The sequence below is a fragment of the Manihot esculenta genome, chromosome 2 (assembly GCF_001659605.2).
Source record: "Manihot esculenta cultivar AM560-2 chromosome 2, M.esculenta_v8, whole genome shotgun sequence".
NCBI lineage: Eukaryota > Viridiplantae > Streptophyta > Magnoliopsida > Malpighiales > Euphorbiaceae > Manihot > Manihot esculenta.
Genome location: NC_035162.2, coordinates 1,519,406 through 1,533,909, shown reverse-complemented (window position 1 = coordinate 1,533,909; position 14,504 = coordinate 1,519,406).

The window sequence follows — 14,504 nt, the reverse complement described above, 5'->3', positions numbered from 1 at the left end:
TATATATATATATAAAATTATTATTAAATATATATCACATACATAAGATTCAAGTTAGATTAGGTTTTAATTTTAGTTTATTTTTTAGTAACGTTCATGGTGTATTCTTCTGAATTTGTTATTATGATTATATTAATAAAATTATAATTGAATAATTTAATCAATCAAATTGAAAATGTTTTAAATAATAATAAACTTATACAATTTTTTTAACCACTCAAAATAAAAGATAACAACTAGTTTTGAACTTTACGACAGATTTGGATCGGGTCTAACTTTTGCTTCTAACTTTTGCTTCCGACGTCCGATAGAGATCGTTTAGGGTCAAGTTTGCTTTTTAATTATTTTTTTGGATATTTTGAATATTTTCGTAATTTTGCATATTAGGGTTTTATTTTCTATTATAAATAGTCTCCCTTCGCTATTAGAAGCACTTTTCAATTTTTGAGAAATTTCAATAAGACTTTTAATCTTCTAACCTATCTTTTCTCTTATTTCGTCTTAGTCAAACGATATTGGTTAAAACTCCTAACGGAGTCTATATAGTCCTTTATCAGATTGGTATCAGAGCCAAGTTCGACCATGGCAAATAATCAAGTGGCGCGACTTGCTGCGATTGAGGCATCTTTGGTAGAATTGAGGGAGATGATCGGACAATTGACCCTGCAGCAGATAATCCACCAACTCGCCGCCGCCGCACACCCCCAACCAGTCGCCAATCCTGTGGTCGCCAATCCTATGCCTACAAATCCCCAATAGAATTATTAGAAAGGTTATAAGATCAAGGTAGACCTTCACAACTTTTCTGCTGACGAGGAAGTGAACGACGATTACGGGTCTATTGTTGGTTATGAAGATGGAAAGGTCACCTATGTGGTGAAGAAAATCTTATGCTCAACAAAACAGGAGGATGAGACGCAAAGGAGGAAATTTTTTCAAGCAAAGTGTCGAGTAGGAGAAGCAATTTGCAGACTAATTATAGATAGCTGCAGTTGTGAGAATCTGATAGCTAAGCAATTGATGGAGAAAATTGCAGTTGTCTACACAGCCGCATCCTTCGCCATACAAAGTCGGATGGATTAAGGAAGGTCCGACAATTGAGATCAACAGAATCTGCAGCGTGCCTATCTCGATCGGTAAATCTTATACTGAACTTGTTAATTGTAATGTTGTGGATATGGATTGCTGTGAAATTTTGCTAGGTCATCCTTGGCAGTTCGATGTTGATGCTTTGCATAAGGGGAAGGAGAATTCATACATGTTCACGTGGAATCAAAATGTAACGACCCGGAATCCGGACCGCTACCGGCGCTAGGATTCAGATCGACTTAAGGTCGCCGGAACCCGTAGGAAGCCTACTATACATCCTGAGTACCTGATAAAATCCCATACATGATCATACATTTTCATAAAACTTAAACCATTTTACGGACCAAGACCTGACCTGTGCATGCATCATAAACTGAAAACATAAAACTCATACTAGAGCCCTCATCATATGCTTCAGTATGGTTAACATACATGCCTCTACTTAGTTCAACATAATATATACATAAAACTTTTACATAAAGATCATGTAAACCAGGATTACAAAACTATTATTAGGGCAAAACACAATTCTAATCCATAAGATATCACATGTCCACTATTATTCTATTACATTAAAACTGTACCAAAAGCTATGCCGACTCTCCCAAGCTATCTGCGCTTCTGCAAACCTGGGGTTAGGGGAAATGGATAAGCTACAAGAGCCTAGTGAGAGAATATAAAAACAGTTTAATAAACATATGCTCATATAGAATGCGTCACAGCACAAACAAATCACATCAAGATGGACTTGTCACCAGTAACCCTCTACATAATCCAATGTGCCTGGCCCACTATGGGTGCTCCTCAGGACTTTCGCTTAAACATAACATAACATATCCAAAATGCTAGGGGCGTAGAATGGGTCTCACCTGGTCTTCCGTACCGTATCATATCATAACCTGCTCGAGGGCTAATGGGTCATCCAATATCCATCCACATCAACAGTAAATTATGCAATGCATCATATTCGTGAATTCTAATGCAAACAACCTACTACATAACATGGCATTCATGATGCATGAACATACTCAAAAAGTTTGATTGCTTTAAAACAAGAGATTAGTTTAGTTCTTCTCATATCTAGCTGACGCTTGCCTATCAATGACGTAGTTAACTCACTGAAGGCCTCTACGGTCTCCCTGGTCCGATCCTACATAGATGGACTCAAATGAGATACCAAACATAACTCTAACAAGACTCTAAACAACTCCCCAAAAACTCCCTAAAACATAACAAAACATGCATAGAAAACAAGCAAATGAAGGCTGGGCAGAGGACTTTCGGCGGCAGTGTAATACCCGGCTAGACCCCGGTATCGGAATTCCTACGTTCCGGCGGATTTTCCGTTGGAAGTCGGGGTTCGAGGATGTCGGAGCTTGCCCTAAGGGTATAAGAAAGGTTTTTAAGATGTTTTTTAAGTGTTTTTATCATGTTTGCATGTTTTGAGTTAAGAAAATTGAGTTTTGAAATGAAAAGGCCAAGGGGACAAAAGCCAGGTTCGACCGCCGAAGGTGAAGTTCGGCCGCCGAAAGTTGCATGGTTTCGCATGCACGTTAGGCCGCCGAAGGAAGAGTCGGTTGGCCACTACAAAAGCCCCTTTGCCCGAGACTTGAGTGTTAAACACTCTGTTTTTGGGTCAAAGGTAGGTTCAAGCTCTCCTTGGTGTGATTTCTCATGTTTTCCTCCAATCTTGCATGTTTTAACTTGATTTGAGCTTTGTTTTAGAGATTTGAGCAAAAGGAAGTAAAGTTGAGCACTTGGAGAGTTTGAGTGAGTTTTCTTCTATCTCCAAGCTTGGATCATCAATCCTCTAGTTCTTCAAGAGGTAAGCATGGATCCTCACCTCCCCTTATGTTTAAAGCAAGTTTTAGAAGTTTTGGAGAGGTTTATGGCATGTTTTGGGGTATAAGCATGAGTTTGAGCATATGTTGCTCATATGCGTTTTGTTGTTGTTTTTGGGGCTTGAACTAGTTTTTAGGCCTCTATATGCATGAGATATGTTATATGTTAGTTGAGAAGTGTTGGTATGCATGTTATGGGTGTTTGATAGGATTTTGGAGGCTGAGAGCATGAGTTGTGCTCGGATTCTGCCTTTCTGGAGAATCCAGGTTCGGCCGCCGAAGCAAGGTTCGGCCGCCGAACCCCTTGTGGAGGCAGTTTCGGCTGCCAAACCTTGCCCCCCCGAAAGCTAGGCTTTTGGGTGAGAAAGGAGCTTTCGGCCGCCGAAAGAGGGAGTTCGGCCGCCGAAAGTGCATGAGTTTCGTCTCTGGACGAGGCTTTCGGCCGCCGAAGGTGCCGCCGAACATGCATGAGTTTCGTCTCTGGAGAGGGGTTTCGGCCGCCGAAAGTGCCGCCGAAGGTGCTCTGTCCAGCCTTCTTTTGCCCATTTTTCCATGCATACCTATGATGTTTTAAGGGGGTTTAGGGGAGATATTAAGAGTTATGTTTAAGTAAGTTTGGTCCTCATTTGAGTCCACCTGTGTAGGTACGGACCCGAGAGACCAAGGAGGCCCACAGAGTTAGAGTTACAGAGACTGCTCAGCCGGTGACAGAGGTGAGTGGAACAGAACTTTATTTTAAAAGTTAAGAACTGTTTTAGCATGATTCATGCATCATTAATGCCATGTTTATGTAGGATGCTTTGCATTAGTATTCACCAAGTTGATGCATTGCATTATTACTTGTATATGTGGATTGGACCGAGGCGATCTCAATAGCCCATAAGTCTGTCATTATTGTATGTCCTGTGTGAGCTCCTTTGGGGCCGGGCATTTACCTTGGATGAGTCCTGTGAGAGCCCTTATAGGGTCGGGCACCATGAGTAGTTAGTGAAAGACCTGTGTGAGCTCCTTTGGGGGCCGGGCACTGACAGAGGGAGTTTTGGGATCATGTCCAATCCGAGATGTGAAATGTTTGTGCGGTGATGCATCATATGATAGCATGTTTTAAATGTGATTTGTTTTATAGATTCCGCTCACTGGGCTTTAGTAGCTCATCCCTCTCCCTAACCCCATGTTTTCAGGGCCTCAGAGAAGAGAAAGAGAAAGAGAAAGCAAGGGTAAAAGCATATGTAATAGTATAGAGTAGTGGACATGATAATGATGTACAGTACAGAGTTTATGTAATGTATAGAAATGATGTAATAGTAAGTTATATAGTGAGTTATAGAATTGTGCTTGGCCCTAGTGCTTGTTATCCCTTTGCACATGATCCTTTTATGTTATATATGATTGAGATAATGTTGTGATGATGATGAGCTAAGCTTGGTGCATGGTAGTCTTTCTATCTCTGTAGTCACTGTATGGTACCATAGCAGGTATCACTCTTCGAGTGCATACAGACAGAGCATGCATAGTCCAGACTTAGTGGAAGTTATACAGAACGAAAAGATAGTCAAGCAAAGAAAAAAAAAAAAGTAAGTAACAGTTTTAAGCTTAAGTATGATCATGTATGGGATTTATCAGGTACACAGAGTTGACAGTAGGCTTACTACGGGTCCCGGCGGCCTTAAGCCGATCTGGATCCTAGTGCCGGTGATGGTCCGGTAAGCGGGCTGTTACAGGCAGGTTCGGCGGCCAAAGGTCCCCACAGATCCGAAAGTCAGACACTTTCGGGGGCAGGTTCGGCGGCCGAAGGTCTCCACAGATCCGAAAGTCACTAACCTTCGGGGGCAGGTTCGGCGGCCTAACCCCTTCACAGATCCAAAAGTTCATCCTTTCGGGGGCAGGTTAGGCGGCCAAAGGCTACCTCTACAGGCAGGTTCGGCGATCGAACCTTGGTTCGGCGATCGAACCTTGCTTCGACAGCCAAACCTGGGTTCTCCAGAATGGCAGAACTCGATTCTGCCTTATGCACTCAACCACCAAAACTCTCCAAATCCTCACATCCAACCCCTCAAAACATGCATACACACTCATCAAGTCTATGCTCCAACAGTACCCCCATCTCTTTTGAGGTTAGTGTTAGCTTCTTTTGTTCTTTATGTGCTTTATGTTATGTTTTTACTCTGTTTTGAGTTAGAGAGGAACATTCGGGGACGAATGTTCTTAAGGGGGGGAGAATGTAATACCCGGCTAGACCCCGGTATCGGAATTCCTACGTTCCGGCGGATTTTCCGTTGGAAGTCGGGGTTCGAGGATGTCGGAGCTTGCCCTAAAGGTATAAGAAAGGTTTTTAAGATGTTTTTTAAGTGTTTTTATCATGTTTGCATGTTTTGAGTTAAGAAAATTGAGTTTTGAAATGAAAAGGCCAAGGGGACAAAAGCCAGGTTCGGCCGCCGAAGGTGAAGTTTGGCCGCCGAAAGTTGCATGGTTTCGCATGCACGTTAGGCCGCCGAAGGAAGAGTCGGTTGGCCACTACAAAAGCCCCTTTGCCCGAGACTTGAGTGTTAAACACTCTGTTTTTGGGTCAAAGGTAGGTTCAAGCTCTCCTTGGTGTGATTTCTCATGTTTTCCTCCAATCTTGCATGTTTTAACTTGATTTGAGCTTTGTTTTAGAGATTTGAGCAAAAGGAAGTAAAGTTGAGCACTTGGAGAGTTTGAGTGAGTTTTCTTCTATCTCCAAGCTTGGATCATCAATCCTCTAGTTCTTCAAGAGGTAAGCATGGATCCTCACCTCCCCTTATGTTTAAAGCAAGTTTTAGAAGTTTTGGAGAGGTTTATGGCATGTTTTGGGGTATAAGCATGAGTTTGAGCATATGTTGCTCATATGCGTTTTGTTGTTGTTTTTGGGGCTTGAACTAGTTTTTAGGCCTCTATATGCATGAGATATGTTATATGTTAGTTGAGAAGTGTTGGTATGCATGTTATGGGTGTTTGATAGGATTTTGGAGGCTGAGAGCATGAGTTGTGCTCGGATTCTGCCTTTCTGGAGAATCCAGGTTCGGCCGCCGAAGCAAGGTTCGGCCGCCGAACCCCTTGTGGAGGCAGTTTCGGCTGCCAAACCTTGCCCCCCCGAAAGCTAGGCTTTTGGGTGAGAAAGGAGCTTTCGGCCGCCGAAAGAGGGAGTTCGGCCGCCGAAAGTGCATGAGTTTCGTCTCTGGACGAGGCTTTCGGCCGCCGAAGGTGCCGCCGAACATGCATGAGTTTCGTCTCTGGAGAGGGGTTTCGGCCGCCGAAAGTGCCGCCGAAGGTGCTCTGTCCAGCCTTCTTTTGCCCATTTTTCCATGCATACCTATGATGTTTTAAGGGGGTTTAGGGGAGATATTAAGAGTTATGTTTAAGTAAGTTTGGTCCTCATTTGAGTCCACCTGTGTAGGTACGGACCCGAGAGACCAAGGAGGCCCACAGAGTTAGAGTTACAGAGACTGCTCAGCCGGTGACAGAGGTGAGTGGAACAGAACTTTATTTTAAAAGTTAAGAACTGTTTTAGCATGATTCATGCATCATTAATGCCATGTTTATGTAGGATGCTTTGCATTAGTATTCACCAAGTTGATGCATTGCATTATTACTTGTATATGTGGATTGGACCGAGGCGATCTCAATAGCCCATAAGTCTGTCATTATTGTATGTCCTGTGTGAGCTCCTTTGGGGCCGGGCATTTACCTTGGATGAGTCCTGTGAGAGCCCTTATAGGGTCGGGCACCATGAGTAGTTAGTGAAAGACCTGTGTGAGCTCCTTTGGGGGCCGGGCACTGACAGAGGGAGTTTTGGGATCATGTCCAATCCGAGATGTGAAATGTTTGTGCGGTGATGCATCATATGATAGCATGTTTTAAATGTGATTTGTTTTATAGATTCCGCTCACTGGGCTTTAGTAGCTCATCCCTCTCCCTAACCCCATGTTTTCAGGGCCTCAGAGAAGAGAAAGAGAAAGAGAAAGCAAGGGTAAAAGCATATGTAATAGTATAGAGTAGTGGACATGATAATGATGTACAGTACAGAGTTTATGTAATGTATAGAAATGATGTAATAGTAAGTTATATAGTGAGTTATAGAATTGTGCTTGGCCCTAGTGCTTGTTATCCCTTTGCACATGATCCTTTTATGTTATATATGATTGAGATAATGTTGTGATGATGATGAGCTAAGCTTGGTGCATGGTAGTCTTTCTATCTCTGTAGTCACTGTATGGTACCATAGCAGGTATCACTCTTCGAGTGCATACAGACAGAGCATGCATAGTCCAGGCTTAGTGGAAGTTATACAGAACGAAAAGATAGTCAAGCAAAGAAAAAAAAAAGTAAGTAACAGTTTTAAGCTTAAGTATGATCATGTATGGGATTTATCAGGTACACAGAGTTGACAGTAGGCTTACTACGGGTCCCGGCGGCCTTAAGCCGATCTGGATCCTAGTGCCGGTGATGGTCCGGTAAGCGGGCTGTTACAGATTGGTATCAGAGCATAGGGCCTCTAGAGTACGGTGTGCTGAGCTAAGATGCTCAGGGATTAGAGATATCTCACATCGGAAAGAGGTTGTTTTAGAGGGCAAGCACAATAGGAAGATCATGTCCACTAGGATAGGATGTTGAGTCCTGTCTTGATGTGTAATGCCATGATTTTATGCCTGTGCATTTCATGCTATGCTATGCTATGTTATGAGTTGAGGGCTCATGTTGTTACATGGATCCTATGATGCTAAAGTTCATGTTATGTTTTCAGAAGCTAAGATGAGAGGAACCCGTCGATCAGCTAGATTGACTGGAGCTTCGCCCGAAAATGAGGGTATGGAAGGGCGTCCCCCTGCTTTGCCAAGAGCTATGTCCCAAAGGGCAGGCAGAGAAAGATCATCAAGGGACCCTAGAAGGTCTTTTGATGAAAGCAGGAGGGAGACAGAACAGAGAAGAAGATCTAGTGATACAAGGGAAGAAATGGATGTGGATCCAAGAAGGGATGGAGGGTTAGGTGTTGGCACTACAGAGGAGGATGTGGGATCATCACAGGGAGGCGGTCAGGCCTCGGGGTATGGTTATCCACCCCACTATCAGCCCTACCCACAGGGCCCAGGATATTCGATGGGAGGTACATCGGATTATCCTAGTTTTCACCCATATCCCACATATATGCCTTATCCACCGTATTACCCCCCATATCCACCATATCCCATGTATCCACCCTCACCTTTTTACCCCAGTCCAGCATACTCTACACCAGAAAGTTCTGCACCTCCCCCACCACCACCAGTGGTACAACCAGAAGCCCCAGTTCTCCACACACCTCAACCTGGCCCATCTGTGAGGAGCAAGGTAAAGATGACTGATTACCTAAAGTTAGATGCTCCTAAGTATCAATCAGGAGATGATCCGTTTGAGTACATTAAAGCAGTCAAGATGATAGCAGATGAGCTAGGGGCAGATGATACCAGAGCCATTCAGATGGCAGGGTTCACTTTAAAATGTAAGAAGGCGAAGGAATGGTTTGGCGTCTATGTGGACCCTATGTAACGACCCGAAAATCGGACCGCTACCGGCGCTAGGATCCGGGTCGACTTAAGGCCGCCGGGACCCGTAGCAAGCCTGACATAAAACCTGTAAACCTGTATAATCCCATACATGATCAACAATATGCATAAAAATTAAAACTTTTCTTTCCATTGAACATCAACCAAACTCAACCTGTGCATAACATTAACATAACTTTGATCCCTCTGTGGGATCTCATCTGTGCCCTCAATGGGTAACATACATCTGTTGAGTTGGTTTACATAAACATCAACAAAATCTCTAAGATCATGTATAAAAGGGATACAACAATCTATGGTCAAGCACATACTAACATCCATAAACTCATTACATAACTAAACTGTACTTTTACATTTCAATTTGATCATGTCCATTGCTAGCTATTACATGAGCATGACTTCTTTACTCTATCCGGACTCCCGCACTATATCCTGTACCTGTAAGCCTGGGGGAAAAGGGAGAGGGGTGAGCTAAAAGCCCAGTGAGTAGAGCTATTAAAAACACATTAACACTATGCTCAAATGGAATGCATCATAACACAAACAGTTCACATAAGGGTTGGGCGAACTTGTCACCAAATAGTCCAAGTTAACTCTGTGCCAGGCCGTAGCATGGGGTCCTGGTCTTCCTGTCATACATACATTACTTACCATTTTCCAGGGCCTCCTCTGGGCTCCTGGTCTTCGAGTCCCATAACCGTGCCTTACTCTGTGCCAGGCCTGTAGACTGGGGCCTGGTCTTTCTTACTCTGTGCCAGGCCGTAGCATGGGGTCCTGGTCTTCCTGTCTTGGACTAATTGGGTCATCCAACATTCACCCACATCAACAACAATTTATGCGATGCGGCATATTCGTGAAAACTAATGCAATCATCCTATTGCATAATCATGATGCATGATACATGATAAAACATTTAATTTTAAAAGATTAAGTTTAGTTCCACTCACCTCTGGCTGACTCTGACAATACCGAAGCAGTTGAACTCACTGCTGGGGTCCTCGGTTCCTCGGGTCCGAACCTACACAGGTGGACTCAAATGAGGGACCAAACATACCTGAACATAACTCTAAAATATTCCCCAAAAACCCCCTAAAACATCCTGAAAATATCACATAGAGATATGCATGAAATGGCTGAATAGGGCACTTTCGGCGGCACCTTCGGCGGCCGAAAGTCCTGGACAGAGACGAAACTCAGGTAGGTTCGGCGGCACCTTCGGCGGCCGAAAGTCCCAGACAGAGACGAAAGTCTCTTTTCGGGGGCAACTTCGGCAGCCGAAAGGCCTGCCTCCCCAGCCATGTTCGGCGGCCGAAAGTGCCTTCGGCTGCCGAACCTGGTTTCTGCCAAAGGGCAGAAACTTGGCTCCTTTGTGCATTTCGCCTCCAAACCTTCCAAACATGCATATTTTTCAACCAAAGCATGCATACAAGTTCCTAGGGGCCTCAAACATGCATATACCCCATCTACAACACTTCAATCACACACAATCAAGCTACATTGTTCAAAAAGTCATCAAAAACCCATAGGTTCAACATATGCCCTAACATGCATTCTATCCCTTAAAACTTCATAAAACTTGTTTAAATCATACATTGAGCTTAAGATCGGCTCTTACCTCTTGAAGATCGAGGGTTGAGGAGATCTAAACTTGGAGATGGGAGAAGTTCCAACTTTTGGTCTCCAAGCTCCAAAACTCGTTCTAAGCTCAAAGATCTTCAAATCCAAAGTTATAAACTTGTAAAGATCATGGAAAAAGGAAGGAAAAACTCAAGATTGGGGAAGGATGGCGGAATGCTCACCTTGGCCGAAATGGGGAGAAAAAGCTCGCCCATTTTCGGCTAAGGGACCCTTTTATAGGTGGCTGGCCAGGCCACGTTCGGGGGCCGAATGTGCCTCCGCATCCATGCAATGTTCGGCGGCCGAACTTGACTTTCGGCGGCCGAACCTTGACTTCCCCTCACTCATGCTTTCGGGGGCCTAACGTGCCTCCAAAATGCATGCATGTTCGGCGGCCGAACTTGACTTTCGGCGGCCGAACCTGGGTTTTCCTCAAATGCTATTTTCATGCAAAAACTCATTTTATTTAATACTTAAAACCATTAAAAACATGAAAACATTTCATAAAAATATGATTCTACCCTTTTAGAGGTCTCCGACATCCGAGGTTCCACCGCACGGTAGGAATTCCGATACCGGAGTCTAGCCGGGTATTACATTCTCCCCCCCTTAAGAACATTCGTCCCCGAATGTTCCTCAACTAGTGCATGCATAGCATAAAACGTAACATACACACATAAACACATAGAGACTAACCTTAAAAGAGATGGGGATATTGCCGGAGCATGGACTCCCGTGTCTCCCAAGTGCATTCTTCCAGATTGTGGTGGTTCCAAAGGACCTTCACCATCGGGATTTCCTTGTTTCTTAGCTTTCTGATCTGGGTGTCAAGAATCCGTACTGGCTGCTCAACATAGGTGAGATCCTCTTGGATCTCCACATCAGGCTCACTAAGAACCTTGCTCGGATCTGACACGAACTTTCTCAACATAGAAACATGGAAAACCGGATGGATTCTCTTCATTGAAGCAGGTAAATCCAGCTTGTACGATACATTCCCAATCTTTTGCAAGACTTCGAAGGGTCCGATGTACCGCGGAGCCAGTTTACCCTTCTTCCCGAACCTAACCACTCCTTTCATTGGAGACACCTTGAGCAATACCAGATCCCCCTCCTGAAACTCTACTAGTCTTCTGCGGATGTCTGCATAACTCTTCTGTCTGCTTGCAGCTGTTTTGATTCTTTCTCTGATCATGGGCACCACCCTGCTGGTGATCTCTACTAGTTTGGGTCCTGCTAAGGACCTCTCTCCCACCTCTTCCCAGCAAACAGGTGATCTGCACTTCCTTCCATATAAAGCTTCATATGGGGCCATCCCGATGCTAGCATGATGACTGTTATTGTAGGCAAACTCCACCAAAGGTAGATGCTGCCTCCAAGAACCGCCAAAGTCCAGCACACACATTCTGAGCATATCTTCTATGGTCTGGATGGTCCTCTCTGACTGTCCGTCTGTCTGTGGATGGAAGGCAGTGCTGAAATCCAACCTAGTACCCATAGCATTCTGCAGACTCCGCCAAAACCTGGAGGTGAACTAGGGCCCTCTATCTGACACTATAGAAACAGGAACCCCATGCAGTCTGACTATCTCATCAACGTACACCTGCGCCAACTTGTCCACAGAATAGCCACTCCTGACAGGGATAAAGTGAGCAGATTTGGTGAGTCTGTCCACAATCACCCATATGGAGTCCAATCTGTTGGACGTCGCCGGTAACCCCACTACGAAGTCCATAGCTATATTCTCCCATTTCCACTCTGGAATAGGTAGCGGGTTAAGCATTCCAGCCGGCTTCTGATGTTCCAGCTTCACCCTCTGACATACTTCGCAGGCGGACACAAACTGTGCCACTTCTCTCTTCATAGCTGGCCACCAATAAACTTTCTTCAGATCCTGATACATTTTGGTGGCTCCGGGGTGAATGCTGTATCTTGCATTATGAGCCTCTCTCATAATGTCTCCTTTTAGCCCTATGTCATCTGGTACACACAATCGACTCCCATAGCGGAGGATCCCCTTGTTGTCAAATCTGAACTCGCTGTCTTTGCCCGACTGAACAGTCCTGGCAATCTTTACTAACTCTGGGTCCTCATGCTGTTTCTGAGCCACCTGCTCCAGAAACACGGGTGTCACTTTCATCTGAGCGACCAAGGCACCTGTACCAGACAACTCCAACTGTAGACCTTCCTCAATGAGCTTGTAAAACTCCTTCACCACTGGTCTCCTCTCTGCCGTGATGTGGGATAGACTGCCTAATGACTTCCGGCTTAGGGCGTCTGCCACAACATTCGCCTTACCCGGATGATACTGAATCTTGCAATTATAGTCACTCAGCAACTCTACCCATCTCCTCTGTCTCAAATTCAAATCTCTTTGACTCAGGATGTACTGCAGGCTTTTATGATCGGTGAAGATCTCACATTTTACCCCATAGAGGTAATGCCTCCACATCTTGAGTGCAAAGATTACTGCTGCCATCTCAAGGTCATGTGTGGGGTAATTCAACTCATGCTTCTTCAGCTGCCTAGAAGCATAAGCAATCACCCTCTCATTCTGCATAAGCACACAACCCAGTCCCACACGGGACGCATCACAAAAGACTGTAAAGTCTTCATCACTAGCTGGCAGAGCTAAAACTGGTGCTGAAGTCAACCTCTTCTTGAGCTCTTCAAAACTCTCCTCGCACTGGTCGGTCCACAGAAACTTCTGATTCTTCCTGGTTAGTCTGGTTAGAGGAGCTGCTATCTTTGAGAAGTCCTGAACGAACCTCCTGTAGTAACCTGCTAAACCCAAGAAACTCCTGATCTCTGTCACTGAAGTGGGTCTAGGCCAGTTAGCCACAGTCTCTGTCTTCTTGGGGTCTACCTCTATACCATTCTCTGACACTACATGCCCCAAGAACGAAATGCTCCTTAGCCAGAACTCACACTTGGAGAACTTGGCATACAAGCCATGCTCCCTCAAGGTCTGTAGAACCAACCTCAGATGATGGGCATGTTCCTCTGCACTCCTGGAATACACTAAGATATCATCTATGAAGACAATAACAAAGTGATCCAGGTACTGGCTAAACACTCTATTCATGAGATCCATGAATGCTGCAGGGGCGTTAGTTAACCCGAACGGCATCACAAGGAACTCAAAATGCCCATATCTAGTCCTGAAAGCTGTTTTTTGGTACGTCCTCTTCCCTGATCCTCAACTGATGGTACCCCGATCTCAGATCTATTTTGGAGAAACAACCCGCTCCTGCTAGCTGGTCGAATAGATCGTCGATCCTTGGCAATGGGTACTTATTCTTGGTAGTGACTTTGTTCAACTGCCTGTAGTCGATACAAAGTCTAAGGGATCCATCCTTCTTTCTCACAAACAAAACCGGAGCACCCCAAGGTGAGGTACTCGGTCGGATGAAGCCCTTGTCTACCAGCTCCTGTAACTGCTCCTTCAGCTCTTTCAATTCTGCTGGCGCCATCCTGTAGGGAGGGATAGAGATCGGTCGGGTTCCAGGCATCAGTTCTATCTCGAACTCTATCTCCCTAGCAGGTGGTAAACCTGGCAGTTCGTCTGGGAACACATCTAAGAACTCTCTAACCACTGGCACTGAGGCGGGCTCTCTAACCTGACTATTAAGCTCTCTCACATGAGCCAAGTACCCCTGACATCCCCTCCTAAGCAACCTACGAGCCTGAAGAGCTGAGATCATACCTTTAGGTGTACCCCTCCTGTCTCCTCTGAAGACAACCTCTGATCCATCCTGACCTCTGAACCTGACTACCTTGTCCCTGTAGTCCAAGGTAGCACCATGGGTAGATAACCAGTCCATCCCTAGAATGATGTCAAAATCTGTCAAATCTAGAACCACTAGGTCGGCGGACATGCATCTCCCCTCAACAAAAACTGGACTACACTGACAGACTGACTCTGCCACTGATGGATCACACTTGGGTCCACTGACCCAGAGAGGACACTCTAACCCAGAAGTCATCAATCCCAACCTCTCTACGGCCCTCGGGGCAATAAAAGAATGAGATGCACCAGGGTCCATCAATGTATATACATCCGAACACCCAATGACGAGATTACCTGCCACCACGGTGTTGGATGCGTCTGCCTCCTGCTGTGTCATTGTGAAGATCCGTGCTGGGGCTGATGGACCTTCACCTCTGAAACCCGCTGAAGAAGAGGCTGCTCCTCTCCCTCTGCCTCTGCCACTGGCCTGAGTCATGGCTGGAGCTGCTGGTTGTGCTACACTGCCTGAAGCTGTCTGCTGGGACTGAGCCATTGGGGCCGCTCTTGGACAGTCTCGAGCTATATGCCCCTCCTGACCACATCTGAAGCAGGTGTTCGTCCCAAACCGACATACTCCCTTGTGTGGTCTACCACACCTTGCACAAA